Source organism: Dermacentor variabilis, chromosome 3 (assembly GCF_050947875.1).
Source record: "Dermacentor variabilis isolate Ectoservices chromosome 3, ASM5094787v1, whole genome shotgun sequence".
Lineage (NCBI taxonomy): Eukaryota > Metazoa > Arthropoda > Arachnida > Ixodida > Ixodidae > Dermacentor > Dermacentor variabilis.
This window is the reverse complement of record NC_134570.1, coordinates 87,022,313-87,043,646: the sequence shown is the minus strand read 5'-3', so window position 1 is coordinate 87,043,646 and position 21,334 is coordinate 87,022,313. Positions and strand designations below refer to the sequence as shown.

The 21,334-nt window shown below is 50.8% G+C and overlaps 1 pseudogene; it reads right to left on the bottom strand.

The window, feature by feature from the left end:
* Nucleotides 1-10,462: 10,462 nt before the first annotated feature.
* LOC142574596 (uncharacterized) lies at nucleotides 10,463-16,630 on the bottom strand (annotated as a pseudogene).
* Nucleotides 16,631-21,334: the final 4,704 nt, after the last annotated feature.

The following is a 21,334-nucleotide window of genomic DNA, read 5'->3' as shown; positions in this document are numbered from 1 at the left end:
CATGCGGTGACATAGAGAATTAAGGGAAAATATTTAAAAGTATTTATAAAACGTCGCCTAACAAAGGGGCATACTACTACTACTACTGCTACTACTGCTACTACCACTACCACATCATCATCAGCAGCAGCAGCGGCAGCAGTGGCAGCGGCAGAATCAGCGGCAGCAGCAGCGGCGGTGGGAGCGGTAGCAGCAGCAGCGGTAGCGGTGGCACGGCTGCAGCAGCGGCGGCGGCATGAGCGGCAGCGGCAGCAACTGCGGCAGTGGCAGCCACCGTTCATAAAGGATCTATAAACGGTGGCGGCAGCAGCAGCAGCACGCCAGCAGCAGCTGCTGGCGCTGCTGGCGGCCGCAGCGCCAGCAGCGGCGGCGACGGTAGCGGCAGCGGCAGCAACGGCGGCGGCAGCAGCAGCAGCAGCGGCAGCGGCGGCAGCAGCGACGGCGGCGTCGGCAGCAGCGGAAGCGGCAGCAGCAGCAGCGTGGCTAACTACCCCGGTCATGTGCTAATTGTGGCCATGTTGTCCCTGAAACTTCTTAATCTCATCCGCCCACCTAACTTTATGCCACCCCTGCTACAATCTTAAGGCAAATGCAGAATTTAAGCTGTCATCATCGGTTATCAATATATATTAGCAAGGTAAGAGCCCTCAACACCCCGCTGTTACATTCACTCTTCTATATTTTCGTCACCTGCAAACACAGTAGACAGACATGAAACTACTAAGTGGATGGAAGATGCCGAAGGCGAGTTCTTGATCAGCTGCTAGTCCTACTTCGCTCTTGTTTTTCAGGTAAATTTGTGCGTACCGACGCCCCCGTGGCGGGTACGATATAAAATATGATTACCGACGCTTCGCCCCCTCTGCCGCCAAGGTTGCCCTCTGGCCTCCAAGGTGCAAGTCGGTCTGCTGCGCCCGACCACCTTAACGCGACACAGCCAAGGTCATCGAGCTCCTCAGACGTCGACGACATATATTCTGAAGATGGATATACGGAGGTAACAAACCGTCAGTTGAAGAGGAAACTTCGTAGGACGTCAAGCGTGAGTGAGCTTAACTACAATAAGCCGCGATCACAGCAAGCGTACACAATCGCCTACATCCCCTTCGCTGCTACAGGCAACCTCAATTCCCTCAACAACTCTCACTGCCTATATCGAGAGGCTGGCTCCAGGGCAAATCAGAGAGGTCCGAATTAACCCCAGAAGAAACACACTTACTGTTGATGTGACTACACGAACCATCCTCAACACTTTGAAAGCTGTAACTCAGATAGGAAATATACTTGTCCGCTCATTCATCGCACATGAAGGCAGCACCACCGTCGGTGTTATCTACGATGTGGATACAGATATTGATAATGATGATCTCCGAACGCTAATCTTCTCAAATGTCCACATCACAGACATGCACCGTTTTGGACGGTCGAGGTGCATAAAGCTCATTTTTGAGGTGGAGACCTTACCAACAAATGTAAAAGCGGGTAATGTGATGCATCCTGCTATGTAGTACATCCCTAGGCCCTTGCAGTGCCGTAAATTTCAGAAAATCGGGCATGTAAGTGCTGTGTGCGTGAAAAAGATGACATGTCCCCGCTGTGGTGGTGATCACGATGAGTTGACGTGTGCTGGCTCTGACTTGAAGCGCCCTAACAGCGATCGGCCGCACGAGTCAACGTCGAAGAACTGTCCAAAATTAAAGACTGAGATGTCCGTGCTAAAGAAAATGGTACGAGATCGATCTACACACAGAGAAGCGGCTACCAAGGTACACCACCACCAGAGGCACTCACGTAATCGCAGGAAGAGATCAGCATCGACCACAGGACAACCTGTACTCCCTGAAAAGTCAGCGCGCGCTCCTGCTATTTCTCAAATGCCAGAGCCACCTTTAACCACGTCTACTCTTCTGAACACCAAGGACACTGCTATATGGCCTTCCCTGCCATCTACGAGTACAGAAGTGCAGCCGGAACGCCAGCGTGAACATGAACCTTCATCGTCGGATGGGCAAATCAAGGCAATGCTTGCACAGTTGATTCGTTTCTTGCGAATGCTGTTCATAGGAGTTAAGACACCAGTTGCCAAGGCTGCGGTTCAAATTCTTCATGCACTAGAATCAGTGCTTGCTGCTCTATAAAAGCTAGCAAACGCCATGACATCATAAACTTGTAGGTTGTCTCTACAGGAAAGGATAAGCGGTTCCGTAATATTTCAGTGGTACGCACGAGGTCTACGGGGTCGCCTGGGAGATTTTAAACACAGAGTACTCAAGCATCAATTTCCAGTTATCGTGATATGTGAGCCGAATATGACATCGCCATTTAGACTCTCTGCATACGAACAATTCGCTTCTGAGACAAGTGGACATCCTAGCAAAATGTTACTATGTGTTAGATGTCACCTCACCTATTCCCTAAACCAAGTTCCGGTGCATAACAGCAACGAGTACGTTTCTATAACACTCAAGTTAAAGCGCCGGATAATCTCGATCATCGTGGCTATATTTCTCCCAGGTGAAGATTTGACTATGGACACCTGCAACTTGTTTTTTACTCCCGCCAAAGACCTCATATTATTGTAGGTGACTTCAACGCGCACCACCATCTTTGGGGTAGTAGGATCACAATATTCGAGGAAGACAACTTCTTAACTTCACAAGCAGCAATGGTCTTGACATCCTGAACGACGGCCCACCAACATTTCTTTCGCGGCACAACGTATAGCAGTTATCTCGATTTAGCTATCGCCTCACGATGCCTTTCCTCTTGTGCTGCCTGATGCACAGGTGCTGAAACGTATGGCAGTGATCACTTACCCACTTATGTACAACTGAAATGGTTTACAAGACTCTGAAGTTCTCATACGCGAAGCACTGACTTGGATGCTTCTCAGTACAATCTGGAAGAATCCTCCAACTGTATAATTGCACCGAAAGAGATTGAAGAGCGCATTACAGCAGCAATGCACGCACCAACACGCATCATCGAAACATCAAATTCAAGAACATCCGTTGACGTTATATATGAAGAGCTGCGGGCAGTCCGATGTCGCGCCGAGAGGAAATACAGGCGAACTAAATTGATATCACACTTGAGGACGTCTCGCCGTGCGCAAAAGAAAATTTAAAGATACTCAGACAAGCTCGACAGGCGTTGGAGGTCCTTTTGCACCAGCCTGGACCCAAGAAAACCTATCATCCAAACTCGTAGTGAGAAGGAAATCGCGGAAGATTTCTGCATGCACCTCTCCGGACCTAAAACATCGGTAGCTCCAGTGCTCAGGTGTGCTCCTCCAACAATGGACGATCGTCTCGACCTCCCAATCACGCTGCAAGAGCTACGTGCAGCGATTTCCTCTTTAAGACATTCAAGTGCGCCTGGGCCTGATAGCATTACCTATTCCACCTGGCGCTATCTAGGTCCTCAAGCTATTGAAGAGCTTCTGGCTTCATATAATATCTCTTGGTCTTCGGGAACTGTGCCTGCACACTGGAAGACAAGCAAAATCGTGGCATTATTGAAACCAGGCAAGAGACCCCATGCTATGCTTTCCTACAGACCTGTGGTGCTTGCCAGTTGCATAGGTAAAACCATGGAACGCATGGTTTTGACGCGCCTGAAGTGGTTTTTGGAGAAGCGTAACTTATATCCAGACGCAATGACAGGTATCTGAAAGGGTAGCTCGTCAATCAACAGCGTCATTGACCTAGTAAGAACTGTTGAACATCAGAAACGTCGCCGTCGATTAACGGCTGCTGTCTTTCTTGATATCAAGGGTGCTTTTGACAACGTTCTACATCATGCAATTTTAAATGACCCAGAAGAATGTGGCATCGGTGGACGTATGCATCAGTGGGTAGCCAGCTATTTTCAACAGAGAACGATATTAATGACAACTCCAGACGGTGGAACAAGGAACCATCCCGTCTATCATGGGGCACCTCAAGCAGGTGTATTGAGCCCAACTTTATTTAATGTCGTTCTCATTCGACTGGTCAAAGAACACGCAGGCACAGTCTCGGTCTATTGTATACGCAGATGACATCTGTATATGGACCACGAGCTTAACGCGCTTGCAAGGGCAAACGAAGCTGCAGCGTGCGATGTCGATAACGGGGACATGCGTTAACAGTCGCGGACTGCAGCTCTCACCAACAGAAAGTGTAACCATGGCATTTACACGGAAATGGCCTGCTACCCCTCTATGATTGATGGGAGATTATACCTTCGGTTACCCACTACAAGTTTCTCGGAGTCATCATCGACCGTCACTTACCTTGGTCGAAGCACATCTCTTGATTAAGAAAAAAAGCTGGACAGCTTTACTCAGATCATTCGACATATGCCCGACATATAAGCGCTGTGTCCGCGTCTTGCCTCTGTCTCTCGTCCCTTTTCGGGCGCTAAAAAACCTTAGTTATGGCATGCCAACACGCCCTTACCTACGCCCTTTCATTTGACATATGTCTGGAAAATCACGGGGGCCATCCAAATCACATCTTCTGCAGCTCTACCAGGAACTTTTTGTTGGCTACCTCCGCTACAATGCGCTGTACGTTCTGAGGTTAGTACAACAGCTGTACGCACACATGAAAGTGCTCAGGCTCGCGCACTGAGAAGTTGCCTAGGATTACCGCGATGTGCGACTGCTTGAGGCACTATTGCAGAGGCACGTGCATGTCCAACTTGAGTTTATCTGCAACATGAGCCATTCCGAGTGCATCTAAGGCTACTGACTAGACCCAGGAATCATTCACTCGCTGACGTCACAAGCATACGGCCTGCCACCGTCTACTCAGAAGCCGTGTTGTCGCAGCAAGACTCATTGCCGTCTGACTTCGAACCGTATGACATACCCGAAGATCCACTCTGGACGATGGCAAAGCCAACGGTGAGACTCTCAATCTCTGGAATAACGAAGAAGTCGAAATTGCCGCTTGCTGGGCTCAAGCATTTCGCCTTATCATACATTGCTTACATGTATGGATATTTCGAACATGTTTTTACAGATGGTTCTGGGACACAGACTTCTTCCGTGGCGGCTTACACAGCACCTGGAATAGGGATCGCACAATGCTTAAAGATAGGACACAGGACGTCGTCTACAGCAGCTGAGTTGACCTGAGTTCGAGAAGCAATTCACTGCATACTGCAACAGAATCTCGAGAAGTGGACAGTGTTCTGTGACTCAAAACCAGAACTGCAACTCATCAGCAATTATATGAATGACGGAACCGCATATAGACATCTGCTTTATGACAACATGTCTCTGCTTGCTGAGGCGTCTTAATCCGGGCATACCATCCTTCTGCAGTGGATTCCTAGCCATTGTGGAATAGCTGGAAATGAACAGGCTGACGCGGAAGAAAAAAAGGCGCACACCGACGGAAACATTATAAATATTCATGTTTACTGGTATGACATTAACGCCTTGCTCCATAACTCCATCAAAACTTCTATGGCGCGACATTGGGACAACCCCGAACATTGGCAAGAGCGCCTCCATAGACTTGAGGCTGGCTTACGATTCCGGCTTCCACTTAGGTTGCGGAGAGGCCAGGAAACACTAAATCATCGATTACGGCTAGGTGTGGCATACACCCACCGATACCTTCACAAGATTGGACAAGCACGGGACCCTGACTGTTGCGTCTGTCACACTCCCGAAACAATAGCTCGCGTACTTTGCGTATGCCCTCAATATGCGTCCGAACGAACACTCAAGTCTACTGTTGACTGCTTCTACTCCCGCCTCTTTCCGGAAGAAAAGCTTTTGGGCGCGTGGAGGAGTGTTGACTGTGCCCAACGTGCCATAAGATCACTTTTGAAGTTTCGAAGTGACACTGATTTAGACGATCGCCTCTAGAACCTGTGAGACGTGCAGTCAGTGCGAAATGTGTTTGCGAAATAACTTTTTGTGACAAGATTAATTTCTGTGTGAACAAGATTACTCTTGCGTGTATTCCGCCTACAGCGCGCATCCGCATATTCGACAACGTGTATATAGTAGCTCATTGTACCATAACATAATCACACGCCACCTACCTTTCCCTGTATTTCCCACTTCCCATTTCCCCAGTAAGGAGTAGCAGGCTAGAGACACGCTCTCCAAGCCAACCTCTCCTCCTTTCTTTTCGTTAAAATCTACTCCTCCTCCCCCTCCTACTATGTAGATGATTCAGGTCACGTTAGCCTGTAATATATTGCTTCAAGACAGCTACGTCTTTTTAAAAAATCCATTTGACAGTCCTAGTCAGAACTTTAGCAACATTTTTGTCTTGCTTTTCCTACATAGCTTAGTATTTTTTACTTGCGCACAAAATAACAACATGCAAGTGTCCAGCCACATCCACAAGGCTATCATCCATGGCAAAATAGGCATACAAAACAGCGATAGGGCGGAGATAGACGTCACATGCGCATTAAATATTTGGACAGCCAGTGAAGACAACACAAACTCAGGCTTCACACCAGAACTTGAAGAAAATCAAGGTGTACACAAAATAATTGAAAGATACATTTTTTTATTTCCTTAATAATTGACCAGCTTTTGAGAGTCTAATAAATAACGCTTAGATTATTCCTCTGTATCCTTCTTGAACTTGTTATTATTGAGAATTTCATTCTATACGAGAGCGCAACAGAATTCATGTGGCCTTTCATTTCAAGTGTTTCGGCATATAGATAAGTTACACATTAGTTTTTTGCAGTCCTTGTGTTCCTTTTGGGTGTCATGAAGAGACTAATCGATATAGTGTAATTAAACTCCTGTTCACGGTTAATTATACAAACTACTCATTGTAACTAATGCGCAAAGTGGGCGGGGACACGATAACTTGCAGCAATTCTTCTTGTAGTCTGCAGGCAGATTCGATAGTTAAAATGTGGGAAGACTAAAACCCAAGTCTGCTCGGGGAAAGAGAGACACGGAGGTTAGCCAGTATAAGTACCGGCTGGCTACCCTGTGGTGGTAAAGGGGTAAAGGGCATAAAAAAGAAATAAGAAAAACAAACTGAAATATTTCACACAATAACGCCATGCTACGCGCTTCAACATTCAAAGCTGGTCGCACAAACCGCAAGCCCTTCAAAACTTCAGCAAAGCCCTTAAGGCCTTGAGTGCTGAAAACCGTCTGGATGTCTGGACCAGTGTCTTAGAACTTTTTGGTCTGTGAAGGGGCGATCGCCCACTTTTTCGAGCCCGGTCACAAGCACTTTTCCTCGCACATTGTAACGGGGACAGTCACAAAGGAGGTGGGTGATCCTCTCTTCGCAGCCGCAGCTGTCGCGAGCAGGGCTGTTAGCCATTCCAATGCGGAAGGAATAGGAGTTCCTGAATGCCACGCCGAGCCACGGGCGGCACAGAAGTGTTGCTCCCGCTCGCGGTAACCCTGGTGGAAGATAGAGTTGCAGACGTGGATCAGATCTATGGAGACGGGCGTTCGTAAATTCACTGGCGTTCCACAGAGTCTGCGTAAGCTAGCATGCGAGGGAGCGAATATTTGTGGCTGCATCTGTTCTTGACAGCGGCATTGCTATAATATGGGCGCCATCGTGTACCGATCGGGCAGCGTCATCCGCACTGCGATTTCCCGAAATTCCGCAGTGACCCGGTATCCACTGGTAGATGATGTTGTGCCCCTTGTCGATTGCGTGATGCTGCAACAGTCGGATGTCTGCGACTAATTGCAAATTTGGTCCGTGGTTGAAAGGGAACAGCAGACACTGGAGAGTTGCCTTCGAGTCACAAAACATGGACCATGAATGTGATTCTTTGGTACCAATAAACTCCAGAGCAGCACGGATACCTGCGAGTTCTGCAGCATCTCTGTATATCGAGTGCGTCATGTTTCTAAGAGCTCGTTACTGTCGTCGTACTAATCGGTGCGAATATCTGGGATACGTATTTTTCCTGGAATTGGCACAGCCATCAACGACACGTTTCACAAGGTTTGGCGACGCTGCCTATAAAAGTTCCTCATAAACAACTGATAATCAGATCTCTCAAAGATAAATCCCAGCGACACATTTTCGATCCGCAAGTCTCCTACATTCACATATATAAATAAATCAGGGATCGCCTGCTGCCGCAATGGCGCGCCAGCTGTTGCCTGAGGGGAGAGCGAAACGCCGCGACGCCACGTCACCCTCCCTTTCGCTCTCGGGAGGCCGTGTTATATACGCGAGTTCGTTGTCTACGCACACCCCTCGCCTGCTTTCGAACGGCGCCACGGCCAGGCCCGGCGAGGGCAAACCTAAACGCGCGAAGCGCCTCGACACGCTTGCTTTCCCGCAATGAGTTCATAACTCGAAGGACCGCTCAGCGACGTTCAAATGGTCACTAATACTTTCGCATTCACAAACTCCTAAGAAGTGCTCAGGTTTCCTCGGATTTTCGTTAAAGAGCAATGAAATACGATGGCAAAAAAAAAGGAAGGCATGCACTGCACTTGCTTGCAACAACTTTTCTACTAATGAGAACACGAGTGTACTTCAAAATTTTTATTTTTGTTGAGTTCGAACGCACAAAATTTGTTCGTGGTAGATAACATATTTCCGTCCTTCCATGCAGATTTCCGCAAAAGGCTGGGATTGCATCTATAACAACTGGCTATGTACAAGGACGTAACTTCAAGGATAGGATTCAATTTTGGTATTCCCGCTACCGGACATGTTGGAGTTGCCAAAGCGAAGCTGAGCAGAAAGCCAATGAGGTCTGTTGAGCATATATTCTAAAATGGTGAAGAATATTAGTCCTAAACGTGTGTTTGAAGTACCTAAGCGTTGCATTTAGATTCCAAAGAGCGTTCCTCTAGCTCAACGGGATGATCTGCACTGGAACGTCCATGAAATTTTTCACAAATATTAGGGCCGTACTTTAAGATTGTTTGACTTGAATTTAGCATTGGCAACGTGTGCCCCAATGTTAGCAGCTGAAGTGGTATTTATTCAAGAGTTTTGATTACCTACCTACTCATCGCCATTTGTCGTCCAAATAGGACCCACCCGTCCAAGTAATCCACCAGAAAAAATTCTAGTGTTGCGTGCTCCAGGCGATTTAAAGGAAAAATCAGCTCTAATAAAAGGCAAAAATCTGGTAGTTTTGCAATGAAATACATCTTAGAAGCAAGCGCAGTCTGACTATTCTTCTTGTTTTAAATTTTGTTAACGCTGTTGAAACAAGAATAACTTCAAGCAACAAAATGAAATGCTAGTCTTACAACGTGAATTTTCCTCCACTCGAAGTCAGCGCAATTAATTGTCAAGCGTAACGCTCCAGTTAACGGCGCTAAAATCTACCGATCAGTGGTAGCGACAGCATTGTTAATCGTTTCTTCTCAGCTACTTGCCGTAGGTGTACGTAAACAGAGACACGCTGCAAGGACCATCCCTGCTGCTACGTAACGGCGCCGTTTCCGCCGCGAGCTCCTGAATTCTGTTGCTTTTGTTCCTAAATCAATTAGCAAAGCTACGCGGCACGCGCCAATAACAAAAGCTCGCTTACCTGCGTAGCTTGCGTGATTGTAGGTCGTGCCATCCGCGCCCGGCAGTTTCTCCCCGTAAAAGATGCCGGTTACCATCGTCGCCTTCACTCACTCGGGTTAACGAGGGGGGACACTTTTCTTTTCCCCACGCACTCGGATGATGCACTGTTGAGCGTCGGCCCGCTATGAGGGGGATGCTTGTAGCGAACCTAATTCGTTTGACGCGACCGCAGCCCGAGCGCATACCTTGGCCCTCGGCACCAGTTATGTACGCGCGGTGCGAGGAAGAGTGGCCCTTTATTTGAGCAGCCGGTTCCACCGAGCGGCCGATGCAGTTTAGTCGAGCTTCCTCTGCCCGCAGGACGTTCCGCGCTCTGCCCTCTCTTCCCACTTAAACGAGCTGTTGGGCGAGACGTCAGAATGATTGCGACTGCCGCCGCCGCCGCACTTCGGCAGCTCACGCGGTCCACTCTTAAGGAGCAACCACCCAGCTGAGCCTGGCCTCGACCTTTCAAGATAATCAGAGGTGGCTCACAATAGGTGGAGTGATATCTGCTGACGCTAATGTCGCTCGCTTTGCACGTATGCCTATGCGGTGGTGAAGGCAGTCAGGTGCTCACTGCGTCCTTGGCTGTCGCATGAAATTATGGCTAACCTCAGTGTATTGAAACGTGCACAGAGTCATATTTTCTGTCCAGGTGCTCATTCAAATAACATGTACCAAGATGTATTCAGATAGCATGTACCAACCTACTGCTACGCAGCAGAACCTGCTACCTATAATTTAAGTTGCCAATGTACAATTGGCATCATTGCTTTAATAAAGACGGAAGAAGTGGGAGTTTTAAAGCAAGTTTTCCCATTCATAAACTTGAAGATACTGGTCATTCTTAGCGTCAGCGTGAGCGGAGCAAACACACGGACTCGCAAATACACAAATAAAAAGGTGAAAGCCGAACAAAGCGCTTCAACCAAACCAAATTTTATTCCCTAGCACAAACCTTGTCCAAACAAAGCAGTTGCGTTGCGTATTCCTTACATTATTGTGAAGGGTAAAAGCGGTCAACATTCATGAAATTTTTATAACATGGCATCCAGGAACGGAAATTCCGCGTCATATAACGACAGAGGCGCGTCATTGACAACGACGATTGCCTTGAAGTGGAGAGTTTACACAAATTCACCAGCAGGAATACACCGCGTGCAGCACTAAACGAAGAGAACTAGAAAAAGCGAACAATGAAGGAGGTGCAGCACTAAACGAAGAGAACTAGAAAAAGCGAACAATGAAGGAGGTAGGGCTTGTGACGTGAACGTAAAATGGGCTCTCAGCTCCAATATAGAGATGGTATAAGATATTGGATTGGAGCAAACTTTATTTGTGTCTCGAGTTTGGCGCTCGCACGCCCCGACGAGGGCCTACGTCACCTACGAGGTTGTCTTTACTCGGCGAGGGCCTTCGCTCGCCGTTACCGGTCCGCTGGGTCCCTGCCTTTCGAGCGCCCTGAGAATCTGCTGGACGGCCTAGAGCTGTTCGTCTTGGTCGTAGCTCTTCTCGGCTGCCTCGAGCCGCGGTGGGGTCGTTCTTGATCTTGCTTTTGACTTTTTAATGCAGTCCCACAAGATGTCAGTGTAATATGCCGTCTCCCTCCGGCAGACTCTGCACTTATCGGTCGGATATGTCTCGGCGTACATGCGATGCAACAGTCCCGGGCTCGGGAGCGATCAGGTCTGGAGCTGTCTCAGTAGTACCGCCTCTGCTCGACTCAGCCTCGGGTGCGGGGGTGGGAGAGTCCTGCGAGTCGGGCTGTAGGCCTTCGTGATGTCGTTGTAGTCCGTCATGCGGTCCTTGGTTCCGAACCACGTCGGATGGTCTGTCGCCAGGGCGCGGTTGGTTAGCGCTCGCGCCGCTGCGTGTGCCGTCTCATTGTCGTTCTCGTTACGCTCCGACGCGTCGCCTGCGTGCGCCGGGAACCACTTCAGTCTTACTTCTCTGTCTTGTAGTTTGGCCGCTCGCATTACGTGCTCGGCCTCTCTGCAGATTTGGCATTTGGCGAAGCTTCGCACCGCCTGTCTCGAGTCACTCAGCACCGTGTGGCAGTCTGCGTCGGCGATGGCCAGGGTGATGTCTACCTCCTCCGGTTGTTCCGCTCCGGCGTTTCTCACGCTCCCTGCCGTCCTCGTGGCGCCGGTTGACGCCTCTATGACGACCGCTGCGAAGGCGTTCCGTTGGTATTCGGCGGCGTCCACGTACCGCGCGTGCTCGTCATTGGCGTGCTGGTCGATGAGAGCCTTGGCCCTCGCCACTCTTCTTCCCTTGTTGAACTCGGGATTCGTGTTCTTGGGTATGGGGTCGATTCCGGTCTGGCGTCGGACCTCTTCGGGAACGCGGAGCTTCATTTCCGCCTCGTTCGAGCGCCTTATTCCCAGGTTGTCCAGTATCTTACTCCCGGCTTTGGTCGTTGACAGCCGCTCCAGTTGAGAGGTCGCTTGCTCTTCGGCTATTTCTTCGAGCGTGTTGTGTATCCCCAGTTGTAAATAGCGGGGCGTGCTCGTGGATTCGAACAGGCCCAGCGCGGTCTTGTATGCTCTTCTGATGATTACGTTGATTTTGTTACGTTCGTGTTGCAGCCATCTGTGGTAGGCTGCAACGTACGCGACGTGGCTGATAATGAAGGATTGGACGAGCCTAATTAGGCTCTCCTCTCTCATTCCAGCCTTCCGCGAAGTGACTCGTTTGAGGAGTCGAATCGCGTTGGCCGCTTTTGCCGTGAAACGATTGATGGTTTCGCCGTTTCTTCCGTGCTTTTCGATGACCGTGCCTAGGATCCTAATTTTGCCGACCTCGCTGTGGGCTCAACGGTAATGAGATGACCGATGCTGCAGCAAGGCGCGCCCTCAGCAATGACCTGCGGACTGTAGTGCCATTCTCCAGACCGGACATCACATGCCTCCTGTCGGAATTGATGAGGAGTGCGACGAGATGATACTGGGCCCAGCCAGACGCTCGTCATGTCCGCCTTCAAAGGCTGGATGCCGATATGAAATTTTCTATTCTGCGTGGGATTCCTCGCCCTCATACATGCCTGACACACAGACTGCGATTAGGCGTCGCCTTCACGCGCAAATATTTGCACATTACAGACTCCCTGGACTGTTCAGTGTGTGGTGCTGTAGACAGTATAGAACATGTGCTCGTGGTGTGCCCTGAGTATGCGCGAGAAAGACTGACAATGGCAGATACCTTAAGACATTTACACAATGTACCACTGTCGGAGGACCTCTTGCTAGGCGCATGGCCACAGAGTTGGCCGACGACAGAGACAATGCGTGCTCTTTCACGTTTCCTAGGTGACACGGGCCTGGACTCACGCCTGCGATACCAGTTGTGTAATGTGTCCTTCACCTCGTTCCTCCCATTATCATCCCCCATTGTGACGCTTTTTCTTCCCCTCTTCCCCTTGCCTTACGTAGAGTAGCAGGCCAGATGCTCCATTATCCGGCCGACCTCTCTACATTTTCCAGTCATTAAAATACTTCTTGCCGACCTCAGGGACCACGTTGCTAGATTTGGTTACGATTATGATTTTTTCGTATTCGCGTTGTCTAGTCTTGCCTCTGCCGTTGTTGGTAGGGGGGAATATGAGAAGCTCCTATTTGCTGGGCGAACATCTCAGTCCGGTGCCTTCCAGCTGGTCTTCTATTGCGTCAACGGCGGCTTGCAGCGCGCCCTTGATGTGGGCGTCGCTGCCACCGGTCACCCACAGCGCGATATCGTCCGCGTAGATGGTGTGCCTGACGTCATCAATGTCCGCGAGCTTCTCAGCCACTCCGATCATTACCATGTTGAACAGCATCGGCGAAGTGACCGATCCCTGCGGTGTGCCGGTGCTTCCGAGCTTCTTCTCTAGCGTTTGTAGGTCGCCTGATCGTACCTCGGAGGTCCTGTCTGTGAGGAATTCTGTGATGTAGTTGTAGCATCTTTTGCCCATGCTGAGCCCTAGAATTACCTTGGCACGGGTGCTGCCGCCATCGTCGATCATTTGGTATTTGAGCTGCCGCATCGCGTCCTGCGTGCATAGGTGCTGTGTGAAGCCGATCACCGTGGCCGGTTTCAGCCCTTCGCGTTCCAGGTAGTTTTGCCACCTGTTGAGCAGCACGTGCTCCAACACCTTGCCCACGCGGGACGTGAGCGAGATGGGCCGGAGGTTGCCTGTGTCCGGCGGCTTCCCCGGCTTGGGGATCAGGATGGTCTTGGATGGCTTCCACAGCTTTGGCAGCGCGCGCTCTCTCCAGCACTTGTTGAAGTATTTTGCGAGGTTCTCAATCGAGCCGTCGTCGAGGTTCTTGAGCGCCTTGCTCGTGACGAGGTCCGGGCCGGCTTCCAACAGGCTGTTGAAATCGTCCAGGGCCGTGCGTACCTCCTCGACGTCGATGTCACGATGCAGCTTTGCATTAGGTAAGCCGACGTACGGCGCGCGTTGTTCGGTGGGTGTAGTCGGCAGGTATTTGTCGTTAATGCGCCTGGTGACTTCGTCGTCGGCGACGTGTACCGAGACCGCCCGATGTATGAGCCTGGCGAGTCTGTCCCTTTCGCACCACTTGGTTTTGGTTTCGTCGAGCAGGTGCCCCAGTAGGTTCTACGCACGTCTTCCCGCTGTGCATCTGTCCGTCTGCTGCGTTGCAGATCTCGTTCCACTGTTGCGCGCAGAGCGCGCGGCAGTGGTCCTCGATCGTTCGGTTGAGCTCCGCCATCTTCTTCCTGAGTCTGCGGTTAAGCCGTTGTTTCTTCCACCGATTGAGTATCGACTGTTTGGCTTCGATGAGATGCACAAGGCGGCTGTCTACTTTGTCGATCTCCGCGCCCATTTCAATTTCTTTCGTCGCGTCGCGTACGCTCTTGGTGATTTCGGCCGCCCATGAGTCGATGTCTTCGATCTTGTCACCGTCTCTCTTTTGCTTTCCGGCGTCTCGGACGGCATCCCAGTCTATCCATCTGTGTTTTGATGTTGGTGTCGTTGTGATCCGGCATGCCGTTTTCCACGATGGTGTGGTCGCTGCCGACGTCGGTCCCCGTGTTTGTCCAGGTGATCGCGCCCCGGATGGCGTTCTTGACGAGCGTGAGTTCCGGAGTGTTGTCCCGGTACAAGAAGTTACCGATTCTCGTTGGATGCGTCGGGTCCGTGATGAGGGTGAAATCGAGTTCCGTGGCATCTTGGTAGAGGTCGCGGCCCTTTGGTGTGTACTTCTAGCCCCAGGCAGGGTTCATCGCGTCGAAGTCTCCGCACGCTATTAGCGTGTTGCTGCCCGCTGCGGTACTTGGTCTGTGCAGTAATGTCTTAAATCTATGTTTTCTCTGCGATGGGTTGCTGTAGACATTGAGCAGAAATATTCTTCCTTTTCTCTTCTTGCCCGGGATGATATCGGTGAGTGTGTGCTCGATCTTGATATTGCTTTGCAGCTCGTGTTCGACGAACGTGAGTCCCTTCCTGACCAGGGTGCACAGGCCTCTCCCCTCGGGCGGTCCCTTGTGCATTCTGTAGCCGGGGAGGGACGGTGGGTCGGTTAGTGTTTCCTGTAATAGTATAACGTATGGCTTGCGCGCGGCATGTGCGATGTGCTGTTGGATGACTGCCTTTTTCCTTCCGAGGCCGCGACAGTTCCACTGGCACGCTGTTACACCTGCTGCTCCTGGTGTTGCGTTGGCGGCGATGATTGCCGTGGCATGTACGGGGCTCCTTGGTTGGGTGGATGTTGCGCGAAGAGGGGCGCAAACGTCGGGTGGCTTACCATCGACTTTAGGGTCCTTTCGATGTAGGCGAATCTCTTCGTGTTTTCGACTTGGTAGGTTTCCATTGTGTGTTTCAATGCTGTCACTGCTGCGATGTTCGCCGTGATTAGCTGTTCGAGTTTGGTGATTGTAGCTTCAAATTTCGCTTCGAGGTTGTCGATGCGATTGTTTTCTGTTTGCTTGCGCATGGCCTCGACGGCTCACTTCTTCGGTGCCGGTTCGTCTACGGCTGTCTCCTAGGTGTTCGTGGTTGTTTCCTCAGTCTTGCTTGTGCTTGGCGTGGGTCTCTGTAGAGGCTCCCTGTTGCATAGCAGCAACTGACGGATCTCGGCGATCTCTCTCGTGAGGTTGTTGATGGTCGTTCACAACACCGCATTTTCTTGTTTTAGGGTCTCATTTGCTTCGCGCACCTTGTTCATATATTCTTTCTTCGTGGCTTCGGTGATTTTCTGCGCGTTCCTTATATTGTTCCCTTTCGCTGCGTCGACTCAGCTCACTCGCTCACATGATGGTGACCTTTTCCTGCTGAAGCTTCTCTTGCGGCACCTGCTGTCTCTGGATTTATGCGCGCGGTTCTCTGATGGGGTCCTTGACTTTCGCGCAGCTGGCGGCTTGTTGAGCGGCGGGCAATCGCTCTCTGACAGCAGCTGGCGTTCGGCCTGTAGGCGCTCCCTTTGTCGCTTGCGCACTACGTAGGGGATCTTGTATTTCGCCTTGCAGGTTCGGCCTCCGGTCAGGTGTTCGTCGCCACACAACTTACATTTTCGGGTACAGCGATGGTCTTCTGTAGGGTTCGCGAGTCCGCAGGCCAGGCACGTCTTGATTGTGGGGGTCGGGCACACGTCCTTGCGGTGTCCCACTCCGCTGCACTGGTGGCAAACGTCGATCTGTTTCCTGTAGAGGCGGCATGGTATCTGGGTGAATCCGTATCGGACGAAGTTCAGTACCTTGGGTCCCTGGAACACCACGACCGCAGTGGTCATGCTGCCGATCCTCCTTGTGCCCACAGCTAGTGGGTTCCTCTCGTTGTCGATGTTCCTACCTAGCTCCTCGGCGCTCGCGTCGATGGGGATGCCTCTGATGACGCCATTTACGGTGGCGTGAGCTGCCGTGCGATACGCGCTGACTTCTTAGGGTTTGCCTTGAATAGATATTTCCTGGATTCACGCTGTCTTCGTTCGGTGTACTGACGACATGATGTTCTGTTGCGTGTTTGGGCAGCTGGTTTCCGCGATGATTTCCTCGCTCATGAACTTCACCGCGAGTATGGCCGCTGCGACGGTGGAGGTGCGTGTACTGACCATGCCCAGTCCCCCTCTGGGTCTTACGACGATCTTGCTTTCTTCCAGTGGCATGGCTGGCATGCGTGCTGCCTTGATGACCGAGGCTCTGACGTTCTTGTTGAATTTCGACTTCGTGCTTGTTTAACTCCCGCCGGGTTCGTCGGCCTTGCCGCTGGCGGGGGTCCGCTGGCGCAGCCTCGACATGCGTGCCCCCGCAAGCGTCCATCCGGCGTCGTTGTGGTATTCGTAGGGTGATATCTCTTTCCCTTGAACTTGAACATACATGTGATTGTCCACGATCATTGTTGTCTGATCGGACGCCTCCATCTCGGAGCTGACGAGCGGCCGGCACCGAGGAGCCCGTCAGGTGGCTGCTAGTGCGACGGTGTTGGGCCTAGCGTCCGCGGAACACGCCTAGGCCTAGCAATCCTTCGCACGGCGACAGTAGAAGTAGTCACGAAATTTGGCAAAGAAAAATGCACGTCTGGGGTAAGCTGGCATCGGTCGATGCCGCTCACCTTCATGGACACATTGGTGCAAGGAAAACTTTGGTTCGAGGTAATTAGCACTGCGTAATTGGATAGCAATCACGGAGCCGATCTGTGACTGATGATGATGATGATGATGGCCTCATATTATGGCTCATACGCATACTGGGTGATTGGTCAAGAATTTCGTGCTGAAGTGATTACCTATTCTTTTAAAGTGTTATTTATTCGATGAAAAAAATAACAGAGAAAGATAAGCAAACATACAAAAATAATAAATTACAAGAGAACGATAAAAAAAAATTACCGACGATTACGTTACTTCCTAATGCGAAATTTGAGCGCAGCAAATAAGCTGTTTCACCTTTTCGATAGATTGAGGCAAAGAAATCGAGCAACACATGTATGCGCTATCACAGAATTTTTTTTTTATTTTTCACACGTATTCCTTTAACAAAGACTCCACTAGGTAAGCTTCTGCTTCGGCGGCACGCACCTCTGGATTCTGACGGCGACGGCGCTGGGCCTCTGCTCTGGCAGCTCGTTTAGCAGCAGCAGCAGCAGCAGCAGACGGAGGACTTCCATCGGTCGTCTCGCTCATGGCTCAGAAAGAACTGGCAGATAATTTCGCAGTGGCGAACGGCAGCGGCAATTTCGGCTCGGGCGGTGCACATATACAGATCCGCCGCCACCGATCTGGCTCTCTGATTGCCACCGCACAGGGCGAACGGCAGCGGCAATTTCGGCTCGGGCGGTGCACATATACAGATCCGCCGCCACCGATCTGGCTCTCTGATTGCCACCGCACAGGGGTTGCATTGGAGGAGGAGCGAAGAAAGGAATTAAGTTCGAGCCGGCGCTTTGACAACCGGAGACTCGCAGGAAGAGGGGGGAGGGGGGCGGCGTGTACACCCAGCGGCAAACGATGGGGGCAGAAGCGCGCGCAGCAAGCGGACAACACGATAAAGGGAGGAGGGAAGAGATAGCAGCGACTGACTGATGCCGCTGACGCCGATAGTGAGTCAACCCCAGCTGCGGAGTTGGTTTCAGGGACAACGCCGCCGATGCCGACACAAACAATATGACACCCTCGCTTCCGCAGCGCTAAGAACCAGGTCTAGCCGTGGGAAGGTGGTCACGTATTCGTCGACGTGCCGGGGCCTACGTGAAATAACCGGCACGTCGGCAACTGAAGAGCACCCTATCCGCCAAACAAGAACAGGGGGGGGGGGACCCTTTCCTCCTCTTTCTGCATGGCGGCGACGGTGTTCTATGCAGTCACGTTATCTTGACTCTCTAGCGGCGTCAGCGGCATCCAGCGGTATCAGTCGGTCGCTGCTAGCGCTGGGGGGATGAAAGGGGGGCGGAGCTGGTTACGAGGCCGACGACAACGCCGACGACGACGCGAAACCCAGGAACGGACGCCAAAGAGCTGCGCTCTAAAAGTTATATGTGACTGCGAGACTGTGACTGGGGACGAGCGCTTCTTCTTCCTCGTCGTCCAGATCTGCTATGACAGAGAAATGGCAATTGTGGGCACTGGTCCAACCAATGGGAGAGCGCGTCTGCTGTGGTGAGAGTGGCTCGCTTTATTACGACATGGCATCGACATATTATAATTGCTTCACTTTCTTATTACTCAACTCTTTTCTTTAATATGATGATGATGATGATAGCGACTAGCATCCCCTTTGAAACTGGGTGTTGACAAATCGTCGCGCAGCCTCCTTGAGCCAATCACTACAAGGTTTCACTGCATTTATCGCAGTCTAGTATGTAAGCATTTGCCTCACGCTCACAGCACAGATCACGAGCCAGTTGCTTTCTTGCTTCCACGTCTTCACGTTGATTATTAGCAGTGGTCTCATTTTTTCGCAATGGGTTTTTCTCAGAATCGCAATGTGCGCAGAATGTGACACGCGTGCATGTTTAACTAAGCAATATCAGCAAACAGCAGGTGACTTTCATGTACCACTAGTTTATTGCAAGTATACAGCTCCGGCGGAAATGCGCGCAGCGGTACGTTACGTTCAAAAACTTTCTGACGCGGAAGCGTAACATGACTCATTGGGCGAATAAGCCGGCGCATAGAGAGAGGCATTCAAAAAGAGCGGACACTCCCATAAAGCCCAGTGGCCGAAGTCACTGTAGCGCACCAAGCGGCTGGCATTAGAACCTGAACCTCACTTCCCGTTTTGGTTTCGGGCAAGCGCGGTTTGAACGCTAGCTGGTACACTTTACCTTTCGCATGCTGCGTTGGTCGGCGCGGCATTTGTTTTTGCTTCTACTGATCAACCGCGCACTGTTTCGGTGAGGAATCCCCTCTTTTTCTTTATTTAGTAAAATAACTATGACTGCAAGTGATCTTCACAAGCATTCGTTGAATTTGTTCTCTGCGCAACGTGCCATTCCGTAAAGTAGACGCAAGACGCAGTATGAAATGAGGAAATCTTTGTTTTACTTTTTATATAAATGCTCGTTCCAGGCTTTCGGTGCGTTCATCTAACGTTGTGACACCAGGTAGGCAGCAGGAGTTCCCGCACGAAGCTCCACCGGAGGGCACGAGCTGAAAAAAAAAAAATTTAATTGCAAGCATGTGTCATCTTGGTACTTAGACCTTATAACAAAACTGCCGGTAGTGGGGAAACGCAGAGAAGGGCTGAATGACCGACATTATACAAACTAGAGCAATTCGCTTTTACAATTATATTGTAAACAATAGCCGACTCATCCCAAGCAGTGCCATACAAAAAATATGACGAAAACATCCCCATTTCCAAGCATCCGCCCCATTCCCGGGCTTTAATTCCTGCACGTTATATTGAAGAGCGCAAATACACGGGCGACTGCACGTTTTCGACACAACTTCGCTTCAACCGACGCTATTCTACGCTACGTGTACACCGAGGTGACGACAACACAGGCTCCCAGCCAGGTCCATGCTAGACACTTGCAGAATTCTTTCTACTCGCACTCAGAACAAATGCGTGGGTACAAAGCCTGTTTTGACCTTGTCAGAAGACAGAATTGTTGAGTTACAAGCTCCTGGTTTCAGAGCTCCTTGGCGTTATCTTTTGCGCGTTCTGCATACACAACTTATACACTCCCGTGTTATCACTCTTGGCAATCACTCGTCGCGTTTTCGACAAGCGACTAGAATGAGTACCGGAAGAAGGTATGTGTTGTTGGGGGAGCCATAAAACGCGTCACAACCTAGGCCACGTGAGATTTAATCAACGCGAAACTAACTGCGCTACAACGGCCGAGATGTTTTTTTTTTTCGCTAACAGCGTCGCAACGCTCATTGCCGTGTCGCAAACCTAAATTGCTTGAAATACAGCGCAGACTGTCAGACAGGATCTCTCACCTTGCCGTAGTCCGTTAGCGCAGTGGTGCCGTGGCTTGTCGAAGTGCAGAGCAACACAAGAATAGGCCGGGAGCCCAAGAAACACGGAGGAGGGAAAGAAGCTAGGAAGGAGCATCGCGCAACGCGTTTGAAGCCAAGCGTGTCGGCCCAGCACGCGATATTCACGCAAAAATGCGCGGTAAATTTCAGGGCTTCCCCTCTGCATGCAGCGCCGCGGCAAGCATGGCGGCAGGGCCTCCGAAGAAGCGCACATTTAGTAAAAATCATTCGGCACCAAGCGACTCGACAGATCTCGATTCTTGATGGAACGTGGTTTTAACGGAGCGTTTTGATTACAGGACACAGAAATAACGCATAGAGCTAGGACAGTAGCCGGCGACTGTCCTCTGTGCATCTTTTTTCTTTGTCCTGTCCTCAAAACGCGCCATTATAAACACGTTCCATCAAGCCAGCAACCAACAAAGTATCTTACTCACGGAGGAAGGATCTTACTCGATTGCTGCTCCGTGATCTCGACGCATGAGGTCACGTGTTGGGCCGACACTGAGCAAAGGGGCTGGCGCAACGACGAGACGTTTAATTGAGGGATCGCCAGTTGTTTGTGCCCAGGCGCGAGTATGAGAGCGGGCGCGAGAGAGAAAACCTGGGGGCTTTTGCTCCTTGACTCTGCCTAGGCACCACGGAGGATGTTTCTTTAGCGCGTGTTGTATGCGTTTGTCCCCTAGACATGCCGCGTTGCAGAGTGCGGTCTAGCTCCGCCGCTGGCTGCCCCCGCGGTGAGGCAGTGGACACGGACGCCCCTTTTGGTGATCGCTGTGTCTGCAGGTTCTGACTGGCGTTGTATAAGTTGCGGGTCGCTTTTTTCGTCACGACGATAGATTGGATTTTTTACAAGCACTGCTCCAGGAGTGCACATGTAAC